Source organism: Embiotoca jacksoni, unplaced genomic scaffold (assembly GCF_022577435.1).
Source record: "Embiotoca jacksoni isolate LCO1_2020_lvr unplaced genomic scaffold, fEmbJac1.0.p SCAF_5, whole genome shotgun sequence".
Taxonomy (NCBI): Eukaryota; Metazoa; Chordata; class Actinopteri; family Embiotocidae; genus Embiotoca; species Embiotoca jacksoni.
The window spans coordinates 17,211,964-17,225,240 of record NW_027185403.1 but is presented as its reverse complement, the minus strand read 5'-3'; the positions used below and the strand labels follow the sequence as shown (position 1 = coordinate 17,225,240).

Here is a 13,277-nt window from a genome sequence, read left to right as displayed (position 1 = left end):
TTACTGGCAAACATGATTGTCTTGAGTGGTTGTCTCAGGGCACCAAGGATACAATAACAGCACATAACACACTCTGAGAAGTGGACACCAAGGCCTTGTGATGTAAAACTAAAAAGCTGGAAGAAAGATTAGGAAAAAATGAGACTTAATGTTTGTAATAGTCAAATTTTTTCATATTATATATTTTATTGAACCAGTTGAATCCCATTTTAGATTGAAAACCTGTTCTGCAAAGAAGGCCAGGCCAGGCTAGCAGCGTAAAAAGCTGCAGATAAAACAACACAAAACCAGACAACAGATATGAAATTAAAATTGCAAGCAGTGATATGCGGGCTCTCGGGAAGCCGGCAGGTCGGGGCCGCTGGCTCCCCGACGTGCAGCGTGCAATGGACCGCATATCCCAGCTTGCAGTTTTAATTTTTTTCTCGTTTTCTGTCTCCAGCAGGGGGCGATATGACTATGACCACACCGATCGACAAAAACAAATTCCTTTGATAACTTTTCATTTCCCAGGTGTTAAGATAGGACAGACAAAACTTCAGGTCGGTACGTCAAAGTCTGTAGGAGGAGTTCGTTAAAATACAACAGGTGCGATTCGCCAAAAAAGCCGATTACATTCAGAATGGCAGACTTCCTGTTTAGTTGAGGTCATGCTGCCAAGAGACTTTTTTGTCCATCTTGATGTGATACACATATCCGGAAATGTTGGTGCATGTAGGTGAAACAAGGTGCCGGGGCTGCAGTTTAGGGGGCGCTAGCGAGCTGTTTGGCTACGCCCACTCACAAAACACATATCAGATGTATTGTCTCACCACGCCGGATGTATGTGCTACTTTTCATGAGGTTTCAAGCATCCTTTGATGGATGAACATCAACTCCCTGTGTTACGGCAAACCATCAAACTTTGCCGCATCGCAATGGCGACGCTCTTTGACAAAGTCGAACGAAATTCTCAATATATCAGCAACCACATGTTTAGGTTATTATGACCCGAACTTTAGGTTCATGTGATCAGCCAGCTCGATGTAGCATGTGAAAGTATGAAAAGTGTAATTTCCAGTTGCCACCAGGGGTCGCTATGACTATGAGTGAATTTTACCATAAAGGTAAAGGGCGGGATTGTTATCATACATGTAATGTTTGGAGAAGGTCGGTCCATGTACATAAGATTTAAAGCAACTTGTAGTTTCATGGCGAGACGCTCAAAATGGCCACCTTGCCACGGGCACACCCATCGACGAAAACAAATTATTTTGATGACTTTTCATCTCAAACATGTTAAGAGTGAACAGACTCAATTTCAAGTCGGTCTGACAAAATCTCTAGGAGGAGTTCAACAAAGTACAACATGCGCGAATCACCACTAAAATCGCGACTAAATTCAAAATGGCAGCCTTCCTGTTGAATTGACATAATGGTGCAATGTAACTTTTTTGTACATCTCGGAGTGATACACACGTCCACCGATTTTCATGCATGTACGTAAATGTAGCCATTGGGGCATCTGTGTAGGGGCCGCTAGCGAGCCAATTGGCCACGCCTACATGCGACTCCACTAAAATACAACATTTTTCGCTGCAAAACAACCGTGTACCAACTTTCATGAGTTTATAAATATGATGAAGCATCCAAAAATGCAGTTCTTTGCGGAGAAAAATAAGGAACAAAAAGAATAATAATTCCTTGGATAACAATAGGGCTTTCGCACCATCGGTGCTCGGGCCCTAAAAATGCACATAAATCATGTCAAAACCAAAAAGGCCAAAAAACATGAAAAAAAGCTGTCAAACAAGCTGAAATAGTCTATGTATGTAATAGAAATGTCATTTTCAACCATCTTTGACCACTTTGGCCTCTGGGCTGTAAAAACAGTTGCTTCTCGTCTCAGATATTTTCCCATGCAATTTACACAAGCTCATAATGTGTTGTGTAACACATACCAGAAGTGTTTATTGAGATTTGTGGTAAACTAATCAACTCATAAATAATAAAAATGTCCAAGAGCTGTTAAAGCAATTTTGTTAAAAAAAAAAAATGTTGAATTCTTTTTGACCAAGAATGAAGAAATAGCAAACTTTAGCTTAGCTTCAGAACAACACTGAAAAAAAAAAGAAAATATATCCTGTCTGGTATCCATGGCTGAAAAGCATGTGTGTGAGCTTGGAGACAACCTACATAGTTACACTCTGAGCATCTTTCAGGCTCCACAACATCCCACATGATTGAGAGCCCTGCCAAAGTAACAGATGTGCTAAATTCCAGCCTCCTGCCCTCCGAGCGTCCTTTCATCTCGCCGCTCCGCCTCCTTCTTGTTTGTTTTTTATTGATTTCCTTCCTATCTACATACGTCAGCACGCATTTTTTTGTTGTTGCTTTTGGTTGTTTTAGTTGTCTATGGGGGAAAATTGAGTTCATATGGGTCTCGTCTCAGGTCAGCTGCAGCGTCTGTCTCAGCTCAGATACTTGTGATTGTGTGCGATCGAGAACGGAGGTATAAAAACTGAAGAGCTAATCACAGAATTACGTCAGTCAGAAGATAAACAACCCTGCTCCCTTCGCCAAGTCAATCTGGGTTTTACAAATGACGTAAACTCTAAAGTTTAGAGAGGAACACACATCACCTTGTTCCCAGCACAGCCGCCCAACAAACCTCGATACATCTCACAACATTGAGGCCATACACAAACGATGACCACAACATTTCTAAAAGCCTGGTCACTTAGACCAATGGATGGACAAACAGTGAGTCACAGACAGGATTGCGGATCCATAGGAACCTTTTCGGATTGAGGCCGAATAGCAAAGCGCCACCTGCTGACAGAGCCGATCTGTCACATGATAACTCCCCGTTATCTCCCAGAAGTAAACTCTCCGGGTGATGAATGGGACTTTAATGTACTGAACTGTTTTGTTAAAGACAGAAATGTGTTTGTCTCCATTTGTCAGAGTCCTCCATAGATTTCCTGAAATTCCTTTCCATGGTTTGTATCCTGGCAACTCGTCTGGACCCTGAAGGGGAGGGGATGCCTCACAAACCCTGTTAACAGGCAAACAAACACTTGTAAAGCGGGGGGAGAGAAAGATGTGGCTCAGGGTGTTCAGGAACAAAACCTAAAAAAGGAACGGGCAGCGAGGCGAAAACTGTTGACACCAACTGTCGTATCCCCTTAGCAGAGTTCAGTCTGTGTCACACTGACATGTGCAGCTCACCGGCTTCACGGTATAGACACACACACTCTCCTCAACACAAACAAACGGACATGCTGTCGTCTGATTCACTGTAAACTGATGTTAGAAGAGACAAAGCTAAAACCTACATTAGCACCTTGGTGCTTTGAGGCAAGTGCCCACATCTGCATGCTACAATCCTCACGATGACAATGTTAACATGCTGATGTTTAGCAGGTCTAATATTGTTTTTTAGTGACAGATTGCACATCACTTACTCATAAAAGTCCAAGTCTAAGTCTAAATAAGGCGATTAGTAGCTTGGCAAGGCAGTTAAAAAAAAACAAAAAAAACCTGAATTTAAAAATGCAGCCCTCCCCTCTGTCCTAAGCCCCTCCCACCACACAAGCATGGGCATATACATGTGATTCATATGCATATGTATGTTGGGTTTGGCCCTGAACTCTCTCTCTCACTCTCCCTGTGTCTTCCATGCAGGTGTCATGACATTCGTGATGTCTGCTGCTGGACCGGTCTTACCGGCGTCACAGTTTAAATACCTGCCACAGTTTAAATACCTGCCACTCGTCTGGGCCTCGTTCCCAACAGGACGATGCTATGCTGCATCCGCACCGCCTCAACCTAAGTGACGCATTCCATGCAGCCTTCTCCGAAGGCTGACAGACTTCATTTGTGAGTCCGTGGAGGCCAGTGCGACACCCTCTCTTGGCTCGCCTTCACGTTAGAGCAGTGAGAGTTGAACGAGGGGTTCACTGTCTCCAAAGTGTTGCCAATGCAGGAATAGTAAGTTTGAATCCAGGATTTTCTGCCACTGAATCAGACTTGATATCGAAATTGACATCTGTGTATCTGTATCTGTGTGTGTGTGTGCATGTGTGTGTGTGTCTGCACATGTACAGTGTCAATATGAACACTTTCTCTGAAATGACCTGTCTTTGGCCGCAAGTCTTCGTCATGGGACACATTTTCTACATGCATGTTTCGCACGGGACAACATTTTTGTTAACCACTGTGATGGAACAAGATGAAAATGTCCTCAAAGTGACAACAATTCACCCTGATGGGGACATGAAGGCTGCTGACAAAAAAACAGTCAGTGGGTCACCAAATTTGTTATGGACCATTTGAGGACCATGAATATGTTCATCAAGTATGTGTATGAAATATTTCACTGAAGCTTGTAGTTGCACTAGAAGCAACCTCACAGGAATAAGGCATGAGGTCTCATCTTGTGGAAAGCATGGCTATTTAAATGTCATGGCAATCATGTGATAATTGTTAAAAATAAAGTCATAAAAAAAGATAAAGACAGACCAACCATCTGACAGAAAAACGACATCAAAAAATTCTTAGAGCCGGAGCTTGCAAATTCCAGCACATGATAGTTTTAACATTTTGGGGTGAAAATCCAAATCAGACACATGTGAGTGAAGTAGGATCAAAAACATGTCATCTATAAATAGCAGCATATGAACAGCAGATGAAAAAATAATCAAAGAAAATGGGATTTGAGGAAAAAAAAAAAAGGGAAGTTGTTCTGAATGAGCCATAGCATGAAGCCGTGCCCGTCTCCACAGGAGGGTGGCGGGGCAGTCCCGGTCGCTGAGCCTCTGTGGCAGGGCGCTGTGGCTTCTGCCCACTGGCTGCCTGCCTCTGCCACGACTGCGGTCGCGGGGAGGGGTGGGATGTATGTTTGTGTCGAAAGTGACGCTGCGCTTTTGGCACGGCTGAGCCACGGCCTGATCTGCCAAGAGCCTCCAGATTTACCACAAGAGGGAGAAACCTCAAGCAGCTCTCAACTGGAATCTTCTGCAATTAAAAAAAACCCAAAGCAAAAGGAAGCAGGCAGGAAACAAATAAAAGAGACATTTTTTGGGGAGAAATGCTCAGTGTGTTTTCCATTAAGAGAGGAAATCTGGCGCTCTCGCTCTTCCCTTCTCTTTCTTTGCTGGGTTTCGAGAGTTGCATCGGGAGCTGGCTTCTGACAGACAGCTGGACACACATGTAATCAGCGCGACTACAGGCATCCCGCAGGCCACAGGGTTCACCTCCCTTTAACACAAAAGCGCAAGTCACACCGAGGAAACATGGGCTCAAAAGGCTGCACACAAAGCCCAAACATGTGGCAGATTGCTCAATGCAGGCCAGCCCAGACAGAGACACAGAAACCGCAAGTCTGTCACTGCCTCCCACACATGACATGAACTCCACATAGGGTCACTGTTCAACACGACAGCTGCGACTGAGCCTCAGAGCCACTGATTGACCTGCGCTGAGAGAATTCAACCTGCGCTCACTGATCATCAGCTGTGGTCTTTTACACGAGCCGGCACTGAGAGCCCGGGTCACATTTGTCACAGGGAAATACAAGTTTAAATGTGGGACCTGCTGAGGTGATTGAGTGATGCTGAATGCAGTTATGCAGGCAGTAAGTGTGCAGAAAAAAAGTTACTGCTTGTTAGTGTGTGTGAATGGGATCAGGGCCCCGTGTTATGTCCTCCTCTCCATGCGGAGGACTTGTCTGGACAAGCCACTCATGACTCGGCCCAGCAGGAATCTGCTGCTCCGAACGTTTCTATCAATGCCTCAACACATCATGTCGACAAATCTTAGCTACAAAACCTGAGGATCACGTTCCTAAACGGACTTCTTACCGTACGGTCAGAACAAAAGTCACCGTTTCGCCATCTAATGTTGATGGTTTCCATAACTGCTCTGAGCTGAAGGCTTAAAATTGCTTTAGAGCTGCTCTGATCAAAATGTTTGTACAACCGATCACTATTATGTGTAGTGAAAGGTGTCGCTCATAATGATGAGTCTGCAGACAATTGTCACAGTACAGAGCTTTTTAGTGTCTCTAACGGAGGTGGGTATTAAACTTTAATTCATCAGGTGGCTGCAGTGTTGCTCACAGCTTCAGTCTTTGTTGCGATTATAGTCTGGAAACACCGTTTGCATAAAGGTTGGTTCAGCCACTTCGAAGCACGGACCAATCAGCGAGCAGTCTGATGAAGTCCATCGTTTGTTTTAAAAGTTACCTCTAACAATGACAGCAGTGGTAGAGCCAGATGAAGCCATACAAACTTTAGCAACACAAATATTGGGAAATTGAAGCCGGAGCGAGAATTATGTCTAAAATACATTTTAAAAGTCTGCAATGGTCATTTACCAACATGCACTCTGCTCAGATTGGGGGAGGGTCTCTGTTGTTTACCACGTATAGTATACGTCATATGGTTAATGCTGCTCCAAAAGTTTAAAAATGTACCCGCTGCGCTCAATAGGATGCAACGACTTGAAGCAATCTTCGAAGAAGACCAAATACATCTATTTACAAAGTGAATTTGAGTCTCGTAACACCAGGCTTTGTGTCTAATGAATATTTAAACAGGAAATAGTTCACGGACACATTACCCACAAGTTAGTTCTGTCAGACTGGGCAAGAAACAAGCGCTGAGACAGCCAGGTAGGTTTTATCAAGCAGTTCAGCCAAATGATCTAAACCACTTTATTTGAAAGTAACACCAGCAGAGGAAATGCTGGTAATAATCCCTCTCTGCAGAGGAAATGAGCATGTGCACATTTACGACAAGTGAAGCCGGTCAAAGTTTAACCAGGAAGTTAATTTGTAAAGTGAGGGATGTTTGCAACACATATTAACTTTACTGTTCGTCTTTGTTTAGCTTACAAATAAGTCTGGCTAACTTGAGGCTTTACATGACTAATTGTGTGACTGTGTGTGTCCTTCTCTATTATAAATCTTTTGAGCAAGGATGAGCTGTTTTATTACCATTAGAATTATTTTCCAGAATATAAAATAAACTTAACTTTTAATCGATATTTTAATATTTTCATGTAACAGGCATAAAGCTAATGTACTTTCCAGCTCCTGGTTAAAAAAAATAATAAACTGCAGCATTTTACAAAGTGGCTCTAATTGTCTCCTATTTATATTCGAGCTCCTGTAAAACCATAAATGTACGGCATATTTTTAAAGCTGCGTCGGAGCTAATGCGAGGGTCACCGTGTTAGACAAACACATCGCTTTTCAGTACAGACTATTTTTCTTGATAAATGAAGGAAATGGACTTTCCTTACACCTAATCCCCACATGTCCTGTGAGCTGCTGTGTTTGTATCATGTTGGCAGACGTCCTTGTTTGGGAGCCTGGAGCCCCGGAGAGAAGAGGCATGAGAGTGGAAATGAATGAGGCACATCGTGGGAGAGTAGAGACAGAAAGAGAGGCAGACCGAGGAATGACAGGAGGCACTTTTCCACCGTGTGAGTCATGGAAACGCTCCGCAACAGGCAGAGCGCCGTTTGGAGCGACGCAGCCTGCCCTGCATTCCCACCCGCTCTCCTCGACTCATTACTCAATTCTTATTGAATCTGAAATGTAAAGAGGAGGGGGGGACCAGTGCTGTCTCATTCTTCTCTCTGTTTTTTTTTTTTTCGTCCTCGGCCTCTTGTCTTCCTCTATCTGTCCGCAGTTGAGTGTGTCACGCAACGGGAGCTCAGACGGTTAATGCAGACAAGATTAATTTCCTGATGTTCATTCCAGTCAGAAACAGAACACACAGGGAAAAAAGTAGCTCTCCGATCCTGCGTTAAACTGGGCGTGTGTCCACTCCACCTTTCTGACTAAGCCCGTAAGTCTATTTCCAGATTTCTGTAGTTCGGACTGAATCCTGAATGGATGTTTTGACGTTGGCAGGGTCTGTTCCTCGGCTGTATGATGTTTAAAAGCTAATGAAAACTCTCAAACCCTGTACATACATATTAAATAAATTGCTGTTCATCTTCTGGAAGAGTAAAACATTGCATGCCAACAGTTCAGATCAAGGCAGCGCATGAATGCAGAGGGTTAACTCCTTCTAGTATCAAATATATCTGGTATGACAGCAATTTTCAAACTTTTTTTGAGGCTAACCAAATGAAAAATCTTGACTTATGTCTGTGAATGTGCCTGATTGTCTGTATGGGGTTTAAGAGTTTAAAAAGTCCCATTCCTGCTCAGGCCGCTGGTTGCTAAATCAGATTACGCCCCTCAGACAATCTCTTTTTGTCTGCTGCTCATCCGCTTTACACGTTATCGCTGTGGTTTCTAGAGTCATGTGTTGCTAAGAAACCCTTCATTTTGACATCAGCAGACTGTCATTGTATGACCCATGATAACACCTAGCCGGAGTCGTCACAGGGGACGCTCAGTTGGGAAAGCGGATAATAAAGGGCGGGGTGGCCTGTTAGTTGCACAAGATCCGTGGACCAGAAGCAGCCAGAAGCTCCTCTGTAGGCTAGTTTAGCTCGTAGCAGAAACACAGAGGAAACCGAGGGTAAGAGGGGGAAATAGATGAGAAAAAGAGAGACAGAGAACTAGTACAGGATATGGGGGTCTGGCGAGATGAAAAGACAAGGAGCATGTGAGGTAATGATATAGTTAGGGAGTGCTAACACTTTGACAGCTCCAGAGAGGAGCCTCAACTGTGCGGTGCCCCCCGGAGCACTGCCGTCCCAAACAAAAGGCAGAGGAGGAACAGAGGAGGTCTCTGACCCTCACAGGGAGACCCTCTGATGACCTAGCAGAGACAGGAAACAGGAAGTGTGACCCCTGACCTCTACGGGGGGGATCTTGTTACACAGCAACACGTGACTGTGCCCAGTGACAACAAGCCCAGGATGTGTGGATCAGACCAGAGGCCGTGGCAGGAAGACTCAGTTGTTCACATTCCTGCTCGCTGACAGTCCAACAAAAAGCAAAGCATCAGCAAAGACACATGCAGTTAGGAGAAAGATCTCAGCTCTCACAGGTGAAAGATACTCCATGCTGTGGTTCCTGGTTAGCAAGGCGAGTGCCTGACTTGTGCAGCAGGGTTTTTCTGTGTGATAATTACACCCAGTGGGGTGGTGGTGGTGGTGGTGGTGGTGGTGGTGGTGTGGGAGCAAAGGGGCGGAGTGGGTAGAGAGAGAGGCGAACCCAAGTTGGGCCTCAGGATTGATGGTGGAGCGGGGAGGGAGGAGGGAAAAGGGAGGGAGAGGTGGAGGTAAGGAGGAATGGACGGCAGCGGTAGAAGAGATGGTTGGGTCTCATTAGCAGGCAGACTAATTGGGAGGAAAAGGGCCCTCACATGCTCCGTCTGACCTCCCAGTCAGCAGGGGAGAAGGCTGGGGTGGGAGAGGGGTGGGTGTGTGTGTGTGTGTGTGTGTGTGTGTGTGTGTGGAGGGGGGAGGGGGGAGGGGGCAGAGGGTATCTGATAGTTGGATTTCTAAAGTTAAGGAACCATCACTCCTCATAACTCCTTAAATCCTAAAGTCGCCGAGAAGTGATAAGTCTCCGGAAAACGAAAGGATAACATGCGTGCGTGTTGGGGTACCGACTCTGCCTGCACAAGATGCCCTGCAGCTCCTCCGAGGTTTACACCAGGTGTCACACTTCATTTAAACAACCTTCATGGCTTCTCCCCGCTCACAAATATAGTGGCATAACAGCCATTCTTCCAACAAATTCTTCTTACAACCTCTGCTTCCAGAGCAGTCGAACTTCACACATACATAAAAACGAGGAGGGTGAGAGGACAAAGGCCCTGAGGGGGTATATTAAATAACGCTTCAAAAACCCTCAGTAAATAACATCAAACAGAAGTCGGCCTCTTTAACTGGAGCAAGCATAATGACAAGGTTAGCAAGTGTAAGTTTACAAAACAGCAGGCCTAGTCTGACACCCATGGTGTCTATTAGTCTGATTGTAAGCACACCCTGCAGGAAAAAGCCACCGCATACTGGCCCTGCCATGAAGTGGCTTCCATTTTATCTCCACTGTAATAATAACAACACACACAGCACTGCATTTATTCATACCTTTCAAAATGCACTGAAGTGTTGTTATATTTTCCAGCCGATTGTATGTTTACATATCTCTCCTGTATACGAGCTGTAAAATGTATCTGCTGGACTTCTATTCCTGCGCGCATACAAGATTAATCGCTGCATATTAAAACCTGTTGTAGTAGAAGTGTGAGCTATATATTAAAGAGTGTATTCTGTACGAGCGTGCACAAGGTGTTGAGCGCATGCTGCCCAGGCTCTGGTGGCTCAGAGGAAGTGAGACTGCGTGATGGAATTTGTGGCGCTCGGGATCTGGCTTATTTTCCACCCTGGATTCCTGTCCTACCTGCAGGATTTTCCCAGGTTCTGGCTTCAATTAGTCTGGGAAGCAGCGAGGAGAAGGAGGGGGATCGAGGGGGTTTAGGAGTGGAGAGGTGGGAGGTGGGGGCCAGAGGAGGGAAGGGCGACAGCACTGGAGTCTGTCACACACAACTCAGCACAGCTGGGGAGATGGAAAGAAAGGCAGCGAACAGGGCGAGGCAGAGAGCGATGGATGCAAATTCATTTGGATAAGTAACAAAGCTTTGAGCCTCAATGTGACAATGTTGATTCCTAATGTGATGCAGCAATTTTAACAGAGAAAGATCAAAAAATTGCTATTCTCAAAAAGATTCATAAAAAAATGTTCACATCCATGCCATTCCAAATGTGGCTCTCTAAAGAGCGTCATTTAGCCAATGAGGAGCTGTCAGAGTAATCCCAGGAGGTCTGACCCTCCAAATGGCAAACTCATCTGACAAATGAAACGCTCTGTAATCAAAGGCCAATCACATAATTGCTCTATTTTGCCACTAGCTCAACCATCTCCTGCCAGATTAGTTCTTCAGAGGGGGAAACCTGATACTCTGGGAAGTTAAACAGATGTTCAGAAAAACAAACTCATCCCCGCAGAACAAGAACACATCATCAAAATAAAATGTTCTAATTTAAGAACTGCAGATATGTCTCTCCACACAGGAACTCACTGGGCCACTTCACACAAAGTCAAAGACACAAAGTCAAAGACACAAAGTCAAAGACACAAAGTCAAAGTACTAATGCGGATTCACAGTCAAGAAAACAGCATGACTTGTCAGTGTGGCATCAGAGCGTATCGTCACCATGACGTCAGAGCCGAGGAGAGCGTCTTTATCAGCTTTATGCTTCATTCTTTAACATAATGCGAATGCAGTCACAACACACACACGGGACCTCACAGGAATTTGTTACACAGTACGCATGCACAGAAACGTCCATGGCTCCTCACAGTCCTGCACTGTTTAAAGATTCCAAGTGGAGAAGTAATAACTGAAGGAGAAAGCCTTTTCTCTTCATCCATTTATAGTGTGCAGCTCACTTTAAACTTGGCCACGGCTCAGTCATGACATCAACTGCTTGAGGCGTGAGAAAAGCTGAGACGACCGGCTCTGAATCTTTTTTTTTTTTTTTTTTTTTTTTTTTCTTATGGTGTTTAGTTTAGCCTCACACAGGCACAAAGGCGAGGGTCCCCCTGCCAAACTGTCTCTGTATCTGCTTGATACTCTGATCAACACTGACAACGTGAGAAATGACACATTTCCGCTGCATAGCTGCATTTCACAGGGCCATCGTCACGGAGCACTTAGGAGTGGAGGAATGAAACATCAGGGGGATTAAAGTTGGAAGGAAGTTGATTCGTTTGAGGGGTCCCATGTTCCCCTCACCATCGGGGAGTGTAGCCCCTATATTTTATGACACAGTCTCACATACTGTGGTCTGGGATTGATTCGTGGTTTGAAAGTGGGTCAGCACAAGCTGGAGAAACCATTGATTGTGTTCACTGTTTTCAGCCAAAAGGAAAGTAATGTTCATTCAAATGGAAAACGTGTGCTGAAATAAAAGAGCCTTTTAGGGCTTGTAAAGAACCTGTATGCGAGTGACCCGTGAATTGAATGTATAGTTGAATGCATATAAAGGATCATAATCTCTGTATTCTTCAGCCAGCAGCTCTGAACATACTGTACGAGTTGAACAATCCTGCAGACGACAGCATGAGACTGAAGCGCTGCAGTTTTTAATCAGCATGGCACTCTGCTGGTTGACTGCTAGGAACATTACACACTATCTCACTGCTGGCTGGCCCTCATTCACTTTGCATACAAGCGAGGAGGATGAAAGTAATTATCTGTGAGCCGTGGCCTGCGCTCTCATATCAGATGGTTAATTAGCCCATTTGCTTTCAGGCTCACATCATTCAGAGCCGGTGGTCTTTCAACTGGCGGGGAGGCGGAGGCCTCGTAAAACTGCTTTTAACTAAACAACATCACTTTCTCCGCTGCCCTCAGAGGTTGTTTACAATATGCAAACTGAGAGCAGCTCGAGTCATGAACAACTGTGTATGGTCAATAAACATTTTAGCAGGATTATGAATGTTTAAGGTTTGGTCTCTCTGGTTAAATGTGACATCATTCTTCCATCTCGGCTGCTTTGTTTTTTTTTATGGTCATGAAGCAGCATGTCGATGGCAGTTGGTGCACCAGTTTGGTTCAGACTGAAATGTCTCTAAAACTGTTGGATGGATTTCTATGAAATTTGACACAACCATTCATCGTCCCCAGAGGAAGCATGGTGACACTTTTGATCTAACACTATCAGTAGGTTAAAATGTTTCATGTATGTATTCCATGTATCCTGAGGACTTGATGATCCTGTCATTTTTCCTCAAGTACAGCCAGAGGGTGGATGTGTGGATTTTTGGTAAAATGCCTCATTAACCCCTGGATGGACTGCCACTAAATACCGACAGAAATTCATGTTCGAAGTCCAGATGGCATGTCCAGCATTTCGGTTTATGACCAACTTTCAAAACTTTCCCCTCAGCCTCACTTTGTGTTTAATGTTAATTAGCCAATTTTAGCATGCTATAACATGCCACTCTCACATGGTGACAATAGCAAACATTATACCTGCTAAACATTAGCATGTTAGCGTTGTCGTTGCCTAAGTGCAGCCTCACAGAGCTGCCAGCATGTCTGAAGACTCTCAACAAAGACAACTGTACATCCAAATCTAAATACATCTAAATAAAAGGAACAGCTTACAATAGAATGAAAAAGGACAAATCAGCACCATAGACTGAAGCCCCAATAGTTAGCAATAGCTTGAGCAAGCACTGCAGACTTCGCACGGGGAGGATGTATTGCAGCACTGTTGGATTGAATTTCACAATACTGTAATGTGTTCCTGTC

General features: G+C 44.6%; 1 protein-coding gene across 1 annotated transcript in view; it reads right to left on the bottom strand.

Moving 5' to 3' along the window:
• gpc3 (glypican 3) overlaps nt 1-13,277 on the bottom strand; it is a 107,373-nt gene that overhangs the window by 15,671 nt on the left and 78,425 nt on the right. The gene's annotated exons all lie outside the window — the stretch shown is intronic.